The 8,178-nt window shown below is 49.7% G+C and overlaps 1 protein-coding gene across 2 annotated transcripts in view; it reads left to right on the top strand.

The window, feature by feature from the left end:
• Window positions 1-6,975: 6,975 nt before the first annotated feature.
• The window catches only part of MNT (MAX network transcriptional repressor), a 50,002-nt gene continuing 48,799 nt past the window's right edge, over window positions 6,976-8,178 (top strand). The window contains exon 1 of one of the 2 annotated variants that reach the window (XM_067472056.1): window positions 6,976-7,440. The gene's annotated coding sequence lies outside the window, so the exon portion shown is untranslated. The other variant, XM_067472057.1, reaches the window with a different exon arrangement.

Here is an 8,178-nt window from a genome sequence, read left to right as displayed (position 1 = left end):
GCCTTTCTTTTGGGTTTTTCCTGGGGAAGAAAGCAGCCTTTTATGAGCCGTCCCCCTTTATCGCCTGGGCCTGGGGTGGGGATTGAGGGAGATGCAGTCCCCAAATGGGAAACCCTTGGCCAACAAGGCAAAACAAACAGGCCATTGTAGGCCTGCGTTCAAGGCACTCCTGTGTTCCCATTGACAGCTCCCTGCAGCTGGGAAACGTAGGGCGGAGGAGGTGGGAGTCCTTTGGGAGCTGGGAAAGGCATTCCATTCACTGAAAAGTAACTTTTCCTAGCTCTCATCAGGACTGGACCTGCTTAGAATACATCTACACTGTACAATCGGTGCAGCTTGACAACACTTTAACTGCCATGGCTGATGGCTTCAAAACCCTGAGTGTTGTAGCTTCACAAGGTCTTTGTTGCCTACAGACTACAACTCACCGGTTCCATAGCATTGAGCCATTGGCAATGAAAGTGTTGACATATTATTATTATTATTATTATTATTATTATTATTATTAGAAACACAACAAGATGAGTCCACAGTAGACACTCTGCTGGCTGTTATATTGGATCACACGTCAGACATTTCCTAAGTGTCTATGACTGTGTGATGTATCGGCAAATAATGCGTGCAGATCCCAGTAGAGTGGCCTTTTGCAGCTGGAAGATGGTAATTTCGTCAGCGCCGATTGTGTTTAAGTGCAGGCCAAGGTCTTTAGGCACTGCACCCAGTGTGCCGATCACCACTGGGACCATCTTGACTAGCTTGTGCCAGTCTTTGCAGTTCGATCTTTAAATCCTCATATTGTGTCAGTTTTTCCATGTGTTTCTCTTCAATCCTGCTGTTGCCTGGGATTGCAACATCAACGATCCATACTTTGTTTTTTAACACGATTATGAGGTCAGGAGTATTGTGCTCCAAAACTCTGTCCGTCTGAATCCAGAAGTCCCAGAGGAGTTTGGCGTGTTCATTCTCTGTAATTTTTTTCCGGCTTGTGATCCCACCGGTTCTTTGTTGCAGGCAGATGGTATTTTTGGCACAAGTTCCAATGAATCATCTGAGCAACGGTGTTCTGCCTCTGCTTGTAGTCTGTCTGTGCAATCTTCTTGCAGCAGCTGAGGATGTGATCTATTATTATTATTATTTTACTGACATAAAAACACAGTATGTCACAGCAAATGAGACCTATATGCTGGATTTCGTATCACAAAATCACAAGTCGAACACTTCCCAAGCATCTAGGACTGTGATGTATTTTCGAATGATGCGCGCAGATCGAATGATGCGCGCAGATCGCTCCGGAACGCCCCCTCTCGAGTAACCGGGCTAGTCATGCCCTTTGGTTCACTGAGGAGCTGGCAGCTATGAAGCGAAAGAAGAGGTGGCTAGAGCGCGTGTGGCGCCGGAATCCGACTAAATCAGCCCAAACACACCTGAATGCCTTCTTAAGGTCCTATGGTGTGGCAATAGAGGCAGCACAAAAAACATCCTTTGCGGCCAATATTGCATCGGCGAAGAACCGTCCAGCTGAGCTCTTTCGGGTTGTCAGGAGTCTGTTAAATCCGCCGGAAAGTGAGATTCCTGACAGCTCAGGAGCTCGCTGTGAAGAATTTGCTCGGTTCTTCGCTGATAAAATTGCGCTGATTCGGTCTGGATTCGACGTCACTTTAAATGCAGTCTCTGAGGATGTAACGAGAGCATCTGCTTGTCCGGTTTCGTTGGATTCATTTCAATTGGTTCAGCTTGAGGATGTGGACAGGATCCTTGGAGAGGTGCGACCCACCACATGCATCCTAGACCCCTGCCCATCCTGGCTGATAAAGGAAGCCAGAGGGGGTTTGGCAGAGTGGGTGAAGGTGGTGGTTAATGCCTCCTTGCAGGAGGGCAAAATTCCAGCGAGCTTGAAACAAGCTATTATCAAACCGCTGTTGAAAAAACCATCACTGGACCCCACTCAATTAGACAACTATCAGCCAGTTTCCAATCTCCCCTACTTGGGCAAAGTCATGGAACGTGTGGTGGCGACACAGCTCCAGGGATTTCTGGTAGACACTGATTATCTAGATCCGGCACAGTCTGGCTTTAGACCGGGACATGGAACGGAAACAGCCTTGGTCGCCTTGGTAGATGATCTGCGCAGGGAGCTGGACAGGGAGAGTGTGTCCCTGTTAGTTCTGCTGGACCTCTCAGCGGCCTTCGATACTGTTGACCACGGTATTCTTCTGGGACGCCTCAGAGATATGGGACTTGGGGGTACTGCTTTGCAGTGGCTCCGGTCCTTTCTTGAGGGACGGTCCCAGAAGGTGTTACTGGGTGACACCTGTTCGGCCCCACAGCCGTTGTCATGTGGAGTCCCACAGGGTTCAATTCTGTCCCCAATGTTGTTTAACATCTACATGAAGCCGCTGGGGGAGATCATTCGGAGTTTCGGACTGAGATGTTATCTCTATGCAGATGATGTCCAGATCTGTCACTCCTTCTCACCTGTCACCAAGGAGGCTGTCCAGACCTTGAATCGGTGTTTGGCTGCTGTATCGGACTGGATGAGGGCTAACAAATTGAAATTGAATCCAGACAAGACAGAGGTCCTATTGGTCAGTCGTAAGGCCGAACAGGGAATAGGGTTACAGCCTGTGTTAGACGGGGTTACACTCCCCCTGAAGACGCAGGTTCGCAGCTTGGGAGTGATCCTGGACTCATCGCTGAGCCTGGAACCCCAGGTCTCAGCGGTGGCTGGGAGAGCTTTTGCACAATTAAAACTTGTGCACCAGTTGCGCCCGTTCCTTGGGAAGTCTGATCTGGCCACAGTGGTCCACGCTCTTGTTACATCCCGAATAGACTACTGCAACGCGCTCTACGTGGGGTTGCCCTTGAAGACGGTTCGGAAACTTCAACTGGTCCAGCGAGCGGCAGCCAGGCTGCTCACTGGGGCGACATACAGAGAGCATACCACCCCTCTGCTGTGTCAGCTCCACTGGCTGCCGGTTCAGTTCCGAGCCCAATTCAAGGTGCTGGTCTTGACCTACAAAACCCTGTACGGTTCCGGTCCAGCGTATCTGTCCGAACATATCTCCCTCTACATCCCACCACAGAATTTAAGATCATCTGAGGGGGCCCTGCTCTCGACTCCACCGCTTTCCCAAGCAAGGCTGGTGGGGACGAGGAGCAGGGCCTTCTTAGTGGTGGCCCCCCACCTGTGGAACTCACTCCCAGTGGATATCAGGGCATCGACATCACTCCTGTCCTTTAGGAGAAAGGCAAAGACGTGGTTGTGGGACCAGGCCTTCGGGCAATCTGCTAACTAGATAGGACAACCAGGCAATTAGGACCGGCAGGACTGATATATGTGGACTGATAAATGTGGAAGAAAACTCTGAACCATGAGATAGCGAACACTGACTGGCAAGAAGGAAGAAGCGGTTTGTATCGGTTTGTATGAAATTTTATTGGTTTTATTGGTTTTAACGGGTTTAGATGCAATGTATTGTTGTTGTTGTTGTTTGCTAATTTGTTATTTTGTTTTATTGCTTATTATTGATGTATGCTATGGGCATCGAATTGTGCCTTGGATGTGTAAGCCGCCCTGAGTCCCCTTCGGGGTGAGAAGGGCGGGGTAAAAGTAAACCAAATAAATAAATAAATCCAAGTCAGGTGGCCTTTTGCAGTTGACAGATCATGATTTTGTTGATGTTTATTGTTTCCAAATGCCGGCTGAGATCTTTTGGCACGGCACCCAGTGCGCCAATGACCACTGGGACCACCTGTACTGGTGTATGTCAGAGCCTTTGCAGTTCGATTTTGAGGTCTTGATAACGGCTGAGTTTCTCCTGTTGTTTTTCCTCAATGCGGCTATCACCCGGTATGGCAACATCAATAATCCAAACTTTTTTCTTTTCCACTATTGTGATGTCTGACGTGTTGCGTTCCAAAATTTTGTCAGTCTGGATTCAAAAGTCCCACAGTATTTTTGCATGTTCATTTTCCACGACCTTTGAAAGTTTATGATCCCACCAATTCTTGACTGCTGGCAGGTGGTCCTTGTGACATAAGTTCCAGTGAATCATCTGGACCACAGAGTTGTGCCTCTGCTTGCAGTCCATCTGTGCGATTTTCTTGCAGCAGCTGAGGAGATGGTCCATGGTTTCATCTGCTTCCTTGCACAGTCTGCATTTTTCGATCCTCAACTTAATGGCATTGGTTCTGATGGCTTGCTCCTCAGCTGCAAGAATCAGGCCTTCTGTCTCCTTCTTCAGGGTTCCATTTGTAAGCCATCACCAGGTCTTCTCCTTATTAACTTTTCCTTCAATTTTGTCAAGAAACTGCCCATGTAAGGCTTTGTTGTGCCAGCTGTCAGTTCTGGTTTGGAGTGCAGTTTTCTTGTACTGACTCTTTGTCTGCTGTGCTTTAAGAAGTTTCCGATTATTGACTTCAATTAAAGCAAGCTCTTGGTTTTCCTTGACATATTCTACCAGGGCATCGTGTTTTTCTTCTTCAACGGCTTGCTTTACTTGTAAAAGTCCTCTGCCCGCAGATAGAGCCAGTCAACATCACTGCGATGATATAGTGAATTATGAATGGTCATGAGTTTTCTTGTTTTTCTGTCCAAATTGTCCAGTTCTGCCTGCGTCCAGTTTATAATGCCAGCAGTATATCTTATGACAGTATGGCCCTTACTACTCTTGTAGCGAATATTATTACTATTATCGTCATTGTGCTTAGTACAATTACAATTGCAATTCTTATTGTAAATATTTTTCAATTATTGTTGCAATTATTATTGAAATGCTTATAGTAATTGTTGCAAGTGTTATTGTAATTATTACTGCAATTCTTATTATTGTAATTCTTACTGTAAATATTGCAATTCTTATTCTGGTAATTATTGCAATTCTTATTGTAATTATTATTGCAATTCTTATTATTGGAATTATTATTGCAATTCTTATTGGAATTCTTATTATTATTGCAATTCTTATTGGAATTATTACTGCAATTCTTATTGTAATTATTGTAATTATTACTATTGTGCTTATTTTATTAGTTATGTAGATTATTTTTGCAATTATAACGGCAAATGTGATTACTAGTTTTCTTTCCCAAATTCTCTCCAGCAATCCGGATTCGACTTGCCTTTTTTTCCTGCAAAGGCAATTGGGATCTGGACTGTTTTGCCTGTGATCTCATCTGACGCCACAGGAGGCAACCCACACTCAACAAAAACCGCCTTTCCTGTTTTGCTGCACACATTCCTTCCCCCCCCCCCCGTCCTTATCACGCATTCCGGATTCACGTGTTTACTCCTTCCCCCCTCCCTCCGGAAATAGGGCGCGGCTCCTTTAAGGAAGGGAAATAGGGCGCGGCCCCTTTAAGAGCGCCTGCTGCCTCCTGACTTCCCACCCGGCCATGACTAGACAGATTGTCCCAGATGGCTCCACCCTTGCCTCGCGCGAGGCGAGTGGGCGGGGCACGATTCAAGCCCCGCCTCCCACTCAGCACGCTCTGGGGAAGGAAGGCGGGGCTTGAAGGGCTTCATGCAAATGAGGTCTCAGTTCCTACAATAAGATAAGACCTGCGTCCTACTCAGCACGCTCTGGGGAAAGAGGGCGTGGCTTGAGGGGCTTCATGCAAATGAGGCAGCACTTCCTCAAATCAGTAGGGGGGAGAGGCGCGTGGGCGGAGCATAAGACAAGCCCTGCTTCCTACTCAGCACACACTGAAGGAAAGGGCGGGGCTTGAGGGTGCTTCATGCAAACGAGATAGCATTTCCTCAAATCAGTAGAGGGAAGAGGGAGCGGCGGGTGGGCGGGGCATAAGGCAAGCATGCTCTGAGGGAAAGAGGGCGGGGCTTGAGGGCACTTCATGCAAATGAGATAGCATTTCCTCAAATCAGTAGAGGGAAGAGGCGGGTGGGCGGAGCATAAGATAAACCCAGCGTCTGAGGAAAAGAGGGCGTGGCTTGAGGGGCTTCATGCAAATGAGACCGCTCTTCCTCAAATCAGCAGGGGGAATAGAGCGAGGTGGGCGGGGCATAAGACAAGCCCCGCCTCCCACTCGCCACGCTCTGGGGGGAATTTATTTATCGTGTCATCAGCAACCATTGTATTACAATTCTAACAGAGCAAAACAAACACAGAGATTAAAAAGAAAAGGAAAAAGAAGAAAGAAAGAAAAAAAAAAACCATACAGATTTTGCAAATTTGGTATTTGGTTAAATGTCCTTTGACCAGTATCTGGCCACTTGGAGTGCCTCTGGGGTTGCCGCAAGAAGGTCCTCCATCGGCAGGGCTTGAGGGTGCTAGCACTTCCTCCAATCAGCAGGGGGAGGGGCGCAAGGAGAGTGGGCGGAGCATAAGGTAAGCCCTGAGTCTGAGTGGAAAAGAGGGCGTGGCTTGAGGGAGCTTCATGCAGATGAGGCCGCACTTCCTCCAATCAGCAGGGGGAAGAACGCGAGGCGGTTGGGCGGGGCATTAGACAAGCACGCGCTGAGTGGAAAAGGGTGCAGCTTGAAAAGAGGGCGTAGCACTTCCTCCAATCAGCAGGGGAGGGGCCAAGGAGAGTGGGCGGAGCATAAGATAAGCCCTGCGTCTGATGAAAAGAGGGCGTGGCTTGAGGGGCTTCATGCAAATAAGGCTGCACTTCCGCCAATCAGGATTGGAAAGAGCACGAGGCGGTTGGGCGGAGCATAAGACAAGCACGCGCTGAGGAAAAAAGGGCGTGGCTTGAGGGGCTTCATGCAAATGAGGCCGCACTTCCTCCAATCAGCAGGGGGAAGAGCGCGAGGCGGTTGGGCGGAGCACAAGCCTGAGTGGAAAAGAGGGCGCTTCATGCAAATGAGAGAGCACTTCCTCCAATCAGCAGGGGGAAGAGCGCAAGGAGAGTGGACGGAGCATAAAATAAGCCCTGCGTCTGAGAGGAAAAGAAGAAAAAAAGGGCGTGGCTTGAGGGGGCTTCATGCAAATAAGCCCACACCTTCCTCCAATCAGCAGGGGGAGAGGCGCAAGGAGAGTGGGCAGAGCACATCAGCCCTGCGTCTGATGAAAAGAGGGCGTGGCTTGAGAGGCTTCATGCAAATGAGGCTGCACTTCCGCCAATCAGGATTGGAAAGAGCGCGAGGCGGTTGGGCGGAGCACAAGACAAGCACGCGCTGAGGAAAAGAGGGCGTGGCTTGAGAGGCTTCATGCAAATGAGGCCGCATTTCCGCCAATCAGGAGGGGGAAGAGCGCGAGGCGGTTGGGCGGAGCACAAGACAAGCACGCGCTGAGGAAAAGAGGGCGTGGCTTGAGGCGCTTCAAGCCAAGGAGGCCGCATTTCCTCACACCAGCAGGGGGAGGAGCTAAGCCTTGCCTCACACTCCTCACACTTGAGGAGGGAAAGCGGGCGGGGCTTGAGGGGCTTCATGCAAATAAGGCCAGAAGGACGAAGCGAAGGAGGAGGAGCCTAAGCAGCGAAGTAAGTAGAACAAAAGAAGGCAAGGGAAGGGAAGAGAACCAGGGCGCGACTTGAGGTGTCCTGTCCCTTTAAGAGAGGCGCCGGCGGGGGCCCGCGGCGGAGAGTGCCCATGTGGAGCTGCTCCATGCCTTGTTGTCCTGTCACGCCATTGGCCAGGGAGCGGGTGACGTCATTGAGCAGCACGCGGACGCAGTGCGGGGGGGAGGATCGGGGGCAAAACCCGGAGGTGGAACTCCCCGGAATGGGTGATTTAAACCAAAGCGACGGGAGGTGAGGAAACAGCGGCGCGAGGCGACACATTGAACCAATTGGATCAGCCTCATGTGTTGCCTGAGTGAGCGCTCAAAGCATCAACGGCTGGCGCGGCTCGAATTCCATTAAGAGAGGAGTCCAGTCCGGGTTTTGCTTCCCCCCGCGGGGATAGTAGCAGAGGGCCGTGTCTCTCCCTCTCTCTCTCTCTCTCTCTTGTTGTGTTTCTGTTACGCATCGCCATCTTGTTACAAAGCCTTCTTCTGGTCGGGTGGGAGGGGGCCGCGGAAACGGGGGCCGGAAGGGGCCAAAAAGGCTTGGCTTCAGCCCGGATTGGTGTGCTCTCTCCCCTCCAGAAGAACCACAACAGCAGCAGCAGCAGCAATAGGGACCCTCTTTGGCAGAACAAGCCAAGCCCTTCTTTGCACATTCGAGACAGAGAGATATACCTATCTATCTATATATTTATATATTTTTCCTTATATATAT

This window comes from Anolis sagrei, chromosome 11 (genome assembly GCF_037176765.1).
Source record: "Anolis sagrei isolate rAnoSag1 chromosome 11, rAnoSag1.mat, whole genome shotgun sequence".
Taxonomy (NCBI): Eukaryota; Metazoa; Chordata; class Lepidosauria; order Squamata; family Dactyloidae; genus Anolis; species Anolis sagrei.
Note: the sequence above shows the minus strand (reverse complement) of the source record. Positions and strands in the feature narration are given on the sequence as shown.